This window comes from Hetaerina americana, unplaced genomic scaffold (assembly GCF_022747635.1).
Source record: "Hetaerina americana unplaced genomic scaffold, ioHetAmer1.1.p SCAF_3, whole genome shotgun sequence".
NCBI classification, from domain to species: domain Eukaryota; kingdom Metazoa; phylum Arthropoda; class Insecta; order Odonata; family Calopterygidae; genus Hetaerina; species Hetaerina americana.
Window position 1 is genome coordinate 6,545,380 of NW_027286874.1, and position 11,808 is coordinate 6,557,187.

The 11,808-nt window shown below is 46.6% G+C and overlaps 1 pseudogene; it reads left to right on the top strand.

The window, feature by feature from the left end:
* Window positions 1-1,197: 1,197 nt before the first annotated feature.
* On the top strand, window positions 1,198-1,308 carry LOC139691103 (U5 spliceosomal RNA; annotated as a pseudogene).
* Window positions 1,309-11,808: the final 10,500 nt, after the last annotated feature.

Genomic DNA, 11,808 nt, shown 5'->3' on the forward strand with positions numbered 1-11,808 from the left:
CAGTGATCAGCTAGGAATCAGGAATTGAGAAGCTGAAGGCAAGTATCACAATTTGAGTAGTGAAACTAGAGCAAGTTTCAAAGAACACATAAGGTTGCAAGTAAGAAAACAGTTCTTCAAAACATGAATGTTGAGTACAATACTCTACCCATCAGAGACATGAAACATTGGAAAAGTGGAAAATAAGCAAAGTGGAAAATAAGCAAAGTGGAAAATAAACAAAGAAAAGGGTAAAATATACCTATACAACAAGGCAAATTTTAACGGACTACGAAGGAATGAAGACATATACCCCATCCAAACTCAAATGAGACAGTAAGGAACCTAGATCGTACAACGGGGAAGTCAGATAGGCGTCAAGAATACAAAGAAGGCTACAGTCAAATTTCAAGAAGAGTTTAAAAAGTGGCGATATAGTTTATGTGCACACATCCAAACAGAAACTAAAAGAATGTCGTAGTCAGACGATAAGTACTATGCCCGTAGCACTACCCTCTTTTAAATCTAAAACGCTAAGCGAATATCTTGAGGAAAATCCTAACTCATTCTGGTCCTATGTTAGGGAAATGCACGATCCACCACACCCACCCGGGGAACACATGACCGATATAACACTAACCAAGCAGGGAACAGTACATCTGCTCCGTATGATCGAAGCACACAGGGCACCTGGTCCGGAAGAAATACCTGCTAGAATATTAAAGGAATTAGCTGAAGACATTTCCCCGTTTTTACAGATTGTTTTTCTGTAGTGTTTCTCCCGTCGTACATACCTGCCGCCGAACCTGCAAGTAAAAATGCAAACACAGCAAACCCACCTATCCAGTCCAGCGTCCACCGGATCCCTCATCTAGCCCCCCCTTTCCTCCAGTTAACCACATTCTACCCCACCTCCCGTCGCCCACCCCCCGAAGTTGATAAGCAGGCAGTTGGGGGATCGCTGTTTCCACTTCTCGCCGCGAGATGGAAGGTGTAAAAAATTGCCCACAGAGAATCAGTTTTAGATTGCCACGGGCCTGAAATACCTTTCAATTGAATCATTTTAATTTTATTAGGCACGCTATTGGATATTCTTTCAGCTATGTTCGAATCACGTCATAAAAATTGGAGGTTTTTTTTTAAATGCTCGACAATTTTACTCGTCACAATGAAGTTGTACGACAATTGCAAAGGGTACCCTCAATTTTTCAGAGTTAGGTAGACGGGGATACCTTCAAACGAAAAAATCTTTCGCCTTTTACTAAAGATTTCCGTGGAGGTGTCCCTTATGTCTTAAAGACAATTTTTGACTGTGCCCAGCAGTAAGGCTGTTGGGCCAAACAATAGGTAACCACAATTTGCTATATAATGTGTAGTATTAGCCATATTCCGGGTCCATTATAATGTTAATTACATTCATCCTCCATCGCACCGTAGGTGACATGATACCGTCCCGGCCGGGTGCAGCGTCCTTCGCCCGACTCAGTCGACCGCTCACCTCGGCCACGGTGATTCCTCGCAGTAGGTCACGTTCTTCTCCAGGCTTGGGTTCATCTACATTATACGCAAAAATCCGCCGAAAGCCCGGTGGACGAAAATAAGCCATGAAGGTACAACTCTCCATGCAATTAAGATTCACTCTCCCTTTCATCATGTCACCTCCGTTGCGATGGGGGACGAATGTAATTAACATAATGGACCCGGAATATGGCGAGACTGGATTCCCTTCAAACGTTTTAGTCTTTCGCCTTTTGCCTTTCGCCTAGACGGGGATACCTTCAATCGAAAAAAATCTTTCGCCTTTTACGATAGGTAGTGTTTTATAGTGTAGTGTGTTATAGTTTAGTGTGCTCTATAGTAGTGCCCTCTAGTGTAGTGCCCTCTAGTGTAGTGCCTTCCCTTTAATTGGTTTTTGTGTAAACTGACGAGCCGGGTCGGAAAGGTGTAAGTAATGGAGCAGAGCAATGTTCCGCACCTAATGGCGCCGATAGGAAGGCCCGTAAGGTTTACGCGAAAGAGAGGTGGGATCATCACCGAAGACAGGCGACATGAAATGCCAAGCGCGGGCACAGAGGTACAACTGCAAGATGAACTTAGGGGAATCGTGGAGAACTGGGTGGACATCTTCCCGCCATCAAGCAAGGAACGGGTTCCAACACGTCGGAAGATATACGGCGAGCGAAGTCGAAGTCTACCGGGAAGGTTTGAGGCGATGAAGAAGTTCAAGAGTGCGGCATGCCAAACAGAGAGCAGCGGAGATGACGCCGAGACAGCGAGCGAGCCTCCGAGGAAAGCACCACCAGTCACGGCCGTCGCCGAGTCCCAAACCGAGCGACGCCAGCCGGAAGTATTGACGGGAGGGGAACGTAAGGTTGAGGAGGCCGGTGAATGGCAGGTGGCGCGTAGACGGCGTCGGAGAGCGCGCCGCAGGCCAGCTAATGTGGAGAATGAGCGTCCAGCAGGTAGGGACCGGGTCCCGAACGAGAATCTCCTCGCCTCCACTCAGCGGCCGCCGACTCGAGGCTCTCAGCGGCTCCACCCAAGCGAGATCTCTTGGCAAGAGCGACCGGAGCCCCAGCCTCAGCGTGTCCATCCTCGAAGACCACTGGCCCCTCTCAGCGAGAACCGACAAAGGGGAAACCGCCCAAACGATCGAAGGTGGGCCCCTCCCAGGGAAAACGCCATGCATCCGGAAAATCACAGCGCGCCCAATTGGGGGCGACCTCCGCCGGGGGAACCTTCGAGATGGTACCAAGAGACGCCGCCTCCGCCCGGCCTCCACCGACCACCACCCGGATTCGCGGCACACCCTGGGGGGCCCCCGGCGGGATGGACCCACCCGCCGAGGGGCCAGAACGTAGGTCCGCCAACGGTCCCTCAGGGATATCCTCCGGCGATGCTCAACCCCTTTCCTCCCCCCTTTTATCCGAACCTGAACCCATATCCCCTCATGCACCCCTACCTCTTCGCCAACCCTCACCTAACCCCTTACCAGACCACGTGCCAGAGCCACCACCCGTGCAAGTACGCTTAGGAGAGACACCCATGAGGCCGCCACCAGCGAACCGAAGGACGGGTATTGCCAGAGTGCAAGACCGCCGCGTGCTGGTTAGCCCCCCGAGGGAAGTAATCGCGAGCTACACCGTACCACCGCCCCCACCAGCTCTAGAGGACCGGCCAGAGAAACAGCTGGGTTGGCTGATTCAGCTAGGAGTGCTGGACGACTCCGACGACGGCCATTTTGAGAGCCTGGTGCAGGAGATCACGGAAGAAGCGGCTTCCCTCATCGGAAGAAACCGGAGGGGTGGGCGACAGAATAGGAGTGAAGTATCACGGGCTGCGGACGTCGACATAACATTCCTATATAGAATGAACAAGGGCGGAGCCTTTAGGCGGGTGTGTGGTGAGAGCGACGCGAGGTGCTGCCTAGGCGCGGAGACGGTGGCGCAGCACTTATCAAAAGCGCCCCTGAAATAAATGACGCCCCAGCTCCGTCGACAATCCCCCCGATCAACATCCAACCCCAGCCTGGAGAAGAACGCGACCTACTGCGAGGAATCACCGCAGCCGAAGTGTGCGGTCGGCTGAGTCGGGCAAAGGACAATGCACCCGGCCCGGACGGCATCCCTTACAAGTCGTGGCGGTCAATCGATCCGGATGGCATGGTGCTAGCCGCCAAATTCAACAGATGCTTCCAGGTGACAAGAGTCCCGGCATCGTGGAAGCTTTCAAGGATCGTCCTCCTTCACAAGGGAGGGGAGAAGGGGGACATTGGGAATTGGCGGCCAATTGCCCTCCGTCCGACCATTGCCAAAGTCTTCACGGGAATACTGGCGGACCGCATCTCGGCCTGGGCCTATAAGGGGAAGAGGCTTTCCTTCCCCTACCAGAAAGGCTTCGTTCCCGCCACCGAGGGCTGCTTTGAGCACAACTTCATTGCTCAAGCAGCCATAGATACTGCCAAGGGGAAGGAGACTGAGATCGCACTAGCGTGGCTGGACCTGGCGGATGCCTTCGGGTCGATTCCCCACCCCCACATAATCCGTGTACTCGCGGAAATGTGGATGCCAAAGCAGCTGCTTGACCTCATCTCCGACCTGTACACTGGGGCAACGGCTTTAAATCCATCGCTCGTGGGAGAACAGGTGGGAGGGCGACAAAATGGCGCGTATGCTGACAGGTAAGAGAGTGGCGCGGATGACGATTGAAAGAAATATCCCCTCGAACCTCCACATCGGCGGCAACCGGGCCATCATCATCTACGAGGGTCAGCGCCGCACCTGCGCCCGTTGCAACCAAGAAGGCCACGGGCGCAAGACCTGCCCTAGGAACCAGGAAGGGAAGAGCTATGCGGAGGCGATGTTTTTGGCCTCCAACCCGAACACCGCTGAGGAGGTGGATGAGGCCGAGATGGCTGTGGAGGAGAGGGCGCGGTCGCTGATACTTATCGAGGATGCGCCCCCAGCTGTTCTCGCCGAACCCCCGCATCCCGGTCCACTTGGAGGGAAATTTCAGAGGGAGCGAAAGTCGTCAACTGAAGAAAGGGAAACTCATGTTACCTACGCGCTACAACCTGCGATGCCTCGGCAGTATAATGGACCCCGGAGCGATTAAGGGGTACCCGACACGATGAGAGGACAGGCCTCAGATCAACGAAGTCCGCTCCGATTTCCCGGCAAAATTCCAGCAATCTCTGGTTTAAACCCTCTATTCGGCTCCAAACGAGCCTTCTTCGGTCTATACGTGGCACAATACTACAAATACTCAATTTAATTGGGGCCGTCAACGCTGCCTCGACTCGTTTCAACTCCGAGTGCATCTCCTTTAAGGAGCGCAAGATCTCTTCACATCCAAGTTCCGAGGCATCGTTTGTCCCGATATGAGCCACAATGCGTAGCTTGGAGCAACCCGTATTACTGACGGCCGCCTTCACCGTCGGCGATGCCTGGGGTATCCCGCCGCCTGTTATACACCAGGGCGACAAGAATCCAACAACTCCCTCCTGTTGGACCATGTGGCGCAGCGGATTCATTATTCGCCGGACATTGGAACTCCGAAGTTGGAAGCCAACGGCACCCGGTGTTCCCAGGCGGTCACCCATCCAAGTACTATTAGGGCCCGACGCTGCTTAACTTTGGTGAACGGAGGAGAACCGGTGCATTCAGCGTGGTATGGACGTTGGCCGGAATTAACCACACAGATCGTTCCACCAACTTAGATCGGCCATGCACCACCACCCACCGAATCAAGAAAGAGCTCTTATTCCGTCAATCCTACCGGTGTCTGGGCCTGGTGAGTTTACCCGTGTTGAGTCAAATTAAGCCGCAGGCCCCACTCCTGGTGCCCTTCCATCAATTCCTTTAAGTTTTAGCTTTGCAGCCGTACTTCCCCCGGAACCCAAGAGCTTTGGTCTCCTGGTTGCTGCCTGTCAAGTCATAGAAGGAACTTCAGCGGATGGCTAGCTGGCATCGTTTATGGTTAGAACTAGGGCGGTATCTAATCGCCTTCGAACTTCTAACTTTCGTTCTTGATCAACGAAAAAGTTCTTGGCAAATGCTTTCGCATCGGTTCGTCTCGCGACGATCCAAGAGTTTCACCTCTAACGTCGCAATACGAATGCCCCCGTCCGTTCATATTGATCATTACCTCGAGTTCTGAAAACCAACAAAATTGAACCGAGGTCCAATTCCATTATTCCTTGCACACAGTATTCAGGCAACCAAAGGCCTGCCTTGAGCACTCTAATTTGTTCAAAGTAAACGTGCCGGCCCACCAAGGCACTCAGTGAAGAGGACCAAAGAATTATAACGGATCCTTGCGGACCCCACCGGCAGGACGTCCGGACCGGCCAGTTGAGCACCGACAAGCGGCGAACCGACCGTCCGAGACACACCGACTACGAGGTTCTTAACCGTAGCAACTTTAATATACGCAATTGGAGCTGGAATTACCGCGGCTGCTGGCACCAGACTTGCCTTCCAATACATCCTCGTTAAAGGATTTAAGGTGTTCTCATTCCGATTACGGGGCCTCGGATGAGTCCCGTATCGTTATTTTTCGTCACTGCCTCCCAGTTCCGGGAGTGGGCAATTTGCGCTCCTGCTGCCTTCCTTGGATGTGGTAGCCGTTTCTCAGGCTCTATCTCGTGTAATTCCTTTTGTTTGTCTTCGATTACGTCCCCCTCAGTAGGTAATAGGTGATACTTTTCATCACGGTGACCAAAATTAGTCTAATCTCTTTCTCCTTAATCCACCTTCGACCAGAATTCTCCATTGTATTGCAGATTTCATCACATATCTATCACCCCCGATATTAATGCATAAGCCTAAATAATAATTTTTCTCACTCTTTGCGGGTAGGTCGGACCAGTTGTGCACCGAGCATTCAATTGACCAAATGGCCAACATATCGATTGTAATTAACTGCGTATTTTGAAGAAGATGGTGACTCTACCCAACTCCATCAATTGACGCAGTCCTTGCCTTCTTTCGCCCTAATCTACCCGAAAACCCATTCCCAGAGGCTTTTAATGGCAAGAGAGATAGATTCTGTAAAAATGTGAAGTTTTTGTATGCTCGTGAAAATTTTCCGCGATTCACAAGTGTGGTATATTATAAACGGAAGTGGAAGAATAATTCGCCAAATCATATAGACTTAAGGATGGCCAGGTTTCCGTTAGCCAGACCGCCTAAGGATCAGAAATCATTACATTTAGCTTATTGCAGAATGTGTTCTAGGCTTGGGATGAGAATAAATCATTATAAAACGTAAATAATGAGATCCCCAATGCATAGAAAGGGCAATATACACATTGAACCTGAGGGGACATGAACTAGGACATTTCAGTAATTTTGGGAAGTGTTTCGGTAGATGTTGGTCAGAGTGTTGGGGACATCAAAGGAAGCGTCACCCGATGAAGAGTTCACGAAAAGGCGGGAGTTGATAACAGACACACACTGAGTAAAAATATAAAGAAAAGACTAGTGAAAATTTTGAAATGGAGCTTCGTTTTGTACGGCTCGGAAACTTGGTCTTTGAGAAAGGAGTATAACCGTAGATTGCAGTACTTTGTAGGTATTTGAGGAGAATCAAGGTAGGTAGGAAGTATGCAGAGCTAAATAATGAGTAATTGTAATACGGAATATGGGGTTTAGGGTGTTTTGCGTGATGTTAGTCACGGGTTACGAGTTTACGTAGTAGTTTGTAGTGCCATAGTCCATCGTTAACCTACCCTAAAACTGGTAAACTACTACTATTACTACTGCTAATAATAATAAACATTGTGCCCTTGTTGAGTATTTTAAGAAACGGTATATCAGTATGTGAATCCACTGGTTCTACAAAAATTAATACACAAAAAAATAAACAGCAAAGACTCCTAGAGTAAATGCCTGAGGCAAAATAAAAAAATACGAATACTCTTAATGGAAGAGATATATTTCACACAATTGGGAATTCTACCAGTTGACAGGCTGTATAGATATGTCATTATAATAAGGAGCTATTTGAATGAGAAATATAAAATACCAGATTTACAAAAAAATGAATGACCAATAAGGGAAAATATTAAGTGTATTACAAAAAAATATCAAACAAATCAAGGTAGAAGAAAATTGGAGGGTACTTTACCGCCACTTTTTAATGAAATTCCTAGGAATTTAGGAATATTACAGTCAGTGAATGCTTTGAAATGGAGGATAAAAGACTAATTATTGCATAGAAGGGACTAGGGCTTGGGAAAAAACTTGAAACAGAATATATGCTGTTTTATAATTGCAAAATTTTAAAACTATCTTTTTTGCTTATGTGTCACCAGCTGTCAAGCCAGAACTGACTATCTTAGGAAGACCAGAATGAGTATTCAATTTATAATATTCAGTTTATTCAACAATTGTATATGATGAAGATTGTCTGTAGATGTCTTTTGTATTGGAATGTTCCATTGTATATGATGAAAAGAGTAATCAATGATAATATGTGATTAAAATATTTCCAAAATGTATACTGTCTATTGGCAAAATGTTGACAAAATTTTTCATATTTTTATCATCTTTGCTTCCACTGATTGTCATATCTTGTTATTACCTAAATAATGTGCTACTGTGCTTTTTTTCTAGGCGGACTGCAGTTCCCCAAAAAATAATTTTTTTTCATTATTATAATCTACCCATATATGTACAATTTTACAGGAAAGCGTAAATCTGTGGTGACTTATTTGCCGCAAACAAATTTGACAAAATCGTTGGTTAAAGAAGAGTAAAAGCTTCTCTGACAGGTTTAACCAAAGACGAGGAGAAATGAACCCTGAATAAATCACTACGTCATTATTCTTACATGCACATATTTCAGCGGCGACTAAAGAGTGGGGGGAAAAACGTAATCATCCTGAGTCCTCCCCGCTTAATGTCAACGGCTTGCATCAGCGGTGGTTCATTTTCTTCACATTACACGTCATACAAGTCATCCATGTATGAGAGTGGAAGGAAGTCATGCGTTTTCAGTACCAACGACGATGCTCTTATTCGGGGTGGGGAGAGCGGAAGATGACTGATTTCAAGTCATTTCATTTAATCTCACTCTCTTTCGCCGACTCCTTCTGCACTGCCCCACCTAGGTGCACTTCCAGTCCGTCACGCTCATTACACGTTTTCAAACTTATTTTTATCATTTCTGGGACATTTCATATCCCTTGTCTGTAATGTCTCTTCAACCGCACAAGATTGTGGATTACTTACACCGGTCAGAGACAAGTATATGCACGCAGCAAGTACGCTTCACTGGTTTGGTCATGTTGAGAGAGGAGGATGAATGAGAGACGATTAGTATAAGGGAGAGAGGAGTGTTGTAAATGGTTTGAGAGAGAGAGAGAGGAAGAAGTGAGGAAAAAAGAGAGGCACGGTTGAATTTGGAGGAAAGGGATCATTGATGTGAAAAAATCCCAAATTAGTTGAATGGTTTATGCCAACGGAGAGCATAAAAAATCCCAACTTAGTCGAATTTGTAATGCCAGCAAAAGAAAGAACTATGTAAAACGTAGTATACATAGATATTTTGCCATGGTCAGTAAAATGCTGACCAAATTAACTGGCTGAAATTCAAAATGCGTAGGAAGTCCTGAACGTGGATAATAACTAAAAAGATCCCACCCCAAGGAAAAGAAGGGCTTCGTTCGCCCGTGTGCATTTCGAAAGAGAAGGCCCCGTGACGATGTTAGGTTCACGCGAACACGAAACGCGTCACACGCTCCCTACCCCGTATTTCAGGCAGAGGGTCCTTATTTCTTTTGTGACTCCATCCAAGTATACGAAATAGTATAGTGTTGGATATTCTGGACCAGTAGCCACCACAGAGGGATAGGGTGTAGTCTGGCCCTTCGCGGAAACCACGAAGATATGAAGTCCACTGCGAAATGGATTGATATGAGGTCTGTTCAATGATTTCCTGAACCTATTTATTACAAAACAAATTCTTCACCATAAAGTTATTGGTCAGGGTCCCCTTCAAAGTAGTCTCCTCCCCAACGTATGGACTTATTCCAACGGTCACTTTTGCACTCCAAAAACACCCCTTCACATAAGCGGCCGTAACTAATCAAAAAAACAAGATTTCAACAAAGTGCTTAAAGGCGGTTATTTGGGATGCTTCCGCAGACACAACGCCTCCAAGCGGATTGAAAAATAATCAACTGGAGGCGCGCTATTCAAAAAGTTCGGGAACCTTTGAAACAGGTCTGGCCACGATTATAAACCGCTCAATACTCCGAGGAGGGCGAGGACGGATTTAGGCCAGTCACGGTTTAACGCCGTATTCGTCCCAAAGATATATGATCCAAAAGTAGACATCCCTGCAGGAGCAATGCTGCCCTCCAGCGAATGGTTTCCCCTCTAAAAACATCATTGTAAAGGAAAGAGAAACAATAAGAATGCCGCCATGAGCACAATTGTATGCATTTAGCGTCTTTCACTGGTTCGGTCATATTTGTATGAGAATGACTAAGAGTCGAATCAGAAAACTGACGCATATGTAGACAGATAGAGGTCTTTATTTGGGCGAAATTGAGACCAAATGGTCCCTTACTCCATGTAACCCACAGGTAATGAGAGAGGAAGAAGAATGAATGGTGTTAGGGTAGGATCGAGAAAGTCGAAGGTCGTCCGGGTGATGAAAATTAGCAGCCTAAAGAACAGAAAAGCTCGTTTTAAATAATCCTCAACTGTAATTAAATGAAGAATACAATGTATCTTTCCACTCTCCTTTATTCACGTACAACTAGTTTCAACGCTCAAGCGTCATCATCAGGTACAAATTAATCAAGTCACAGCCCATTTATATACCATTCATGAGGGAGAGGAGGGGTGGGTGATAGAGGGGGGAGAAGAAGGAGAAAGAAAATGGGGTTGCGATTGGCGTTGATTGGGAGGGGGGAGAGGGGAGTTAAGCATCAGGAAAGGTGATTGGTTGGTTTACAGTGGGGTGGGGGGTTTGTTGGGTCTATCTGTAAAGGAAAGGGGTACTTCCAGGATTGGGGAGAGGTATTCAAACAATAAATCGTCAACCAAATGACCCGTTTTTAAATTCTTCCTGATTTCGAGCTCTTCCCACTTGTCCATCCTCATTCCTTTTTCCATCTGGTGTAAGAGTTCCGGGTTGAAATCACTCCCATGATTTTCTTCCCATAGATGCTTGGCGAAGTGTGATTGCTTGAGGTCACAGTTCCTGAAACAGCGTTTGTGTTCCTCCGCCCGTGATTTTAATGATCTCCCCGTTTGACCTATATATATATATAGCACTACAGTCCCCACAAGTTAACTTATTATCACTCATGGGAGTGATAAAAGGACTGCGTCTTGATTAATTTTTACCTGATGACGACGCTTGGGCGTTGAAACTGGTTGTACGTGAATAAAAGACAGTGGAAAGATACATTGTATTCTTCATTTAATTAAAATGAATTTCCGCAAAGTTGAGCCGGGAAAAATTGAAAATCCTCAACTGTGATGAAATCGAAAAGAAACATACCCAAGGAGGGGCAAGTGTTGAGAAAATCCACGAGTAAGCTTTCTGGGAGTAAGCTTTGTGGACAGGACTGAAATTAGGATTTTTCACTTTGACGATCTCAAAAAGGAAACGCGGATGAATATTTATGTTATTGTTATCTACAAAGTACCCCGCAAGCTGCTGCAGGGGCGTATGGTGGGGGATGTTAGGTAAACTTCCGTAAAAGAGAATAAAACCACAGGCAAAACCAACAAATACGTTTGGGAATAATTTACTCCGAGGGACGGAAAACTCAGGAGTTTTATGAAATAAATTAAAATATAAATTCCTTCCAAGTCAAGCGGAAAGTCTAAAGAAAATCGTTCCTTTTCCGCCACTTGGGTATTTTGAGTTATAAATACGAACACTCCCCTAATATTTTGCTGCGCGAGGCTCTTGAAATATCCAAAGGAATAGGGAGGGAAAGAGGCACTTGAGAGCGTTTTTGGACTCATATTCGTAGCTGACGCCATCGGACATACAATGATAAGGATTCGAATGCGATGTTTCCGTGATGATCGATAAAATTATCGAAGTGAAAGCAAACGATCTGCTGGGATGACGCCGAGAGGCAGACGAAAGCAGGTCAGGGATGCACCGCATCTCCACGCACTCCACATTCTAAAAACAATATCATAGCGTCTTCCGCAATGAGTTGTCGTCAAGTTTCGTTGACTCATCTGATTCAAGAGACGCGAGAACATAACGTTCTTCCTGATCCAAAGCGGGAATGCTGGTGTCTAAGTTTCATTTTTTGGAAAACTGCAATGCGAAAGAAGACAATAGTGCTCG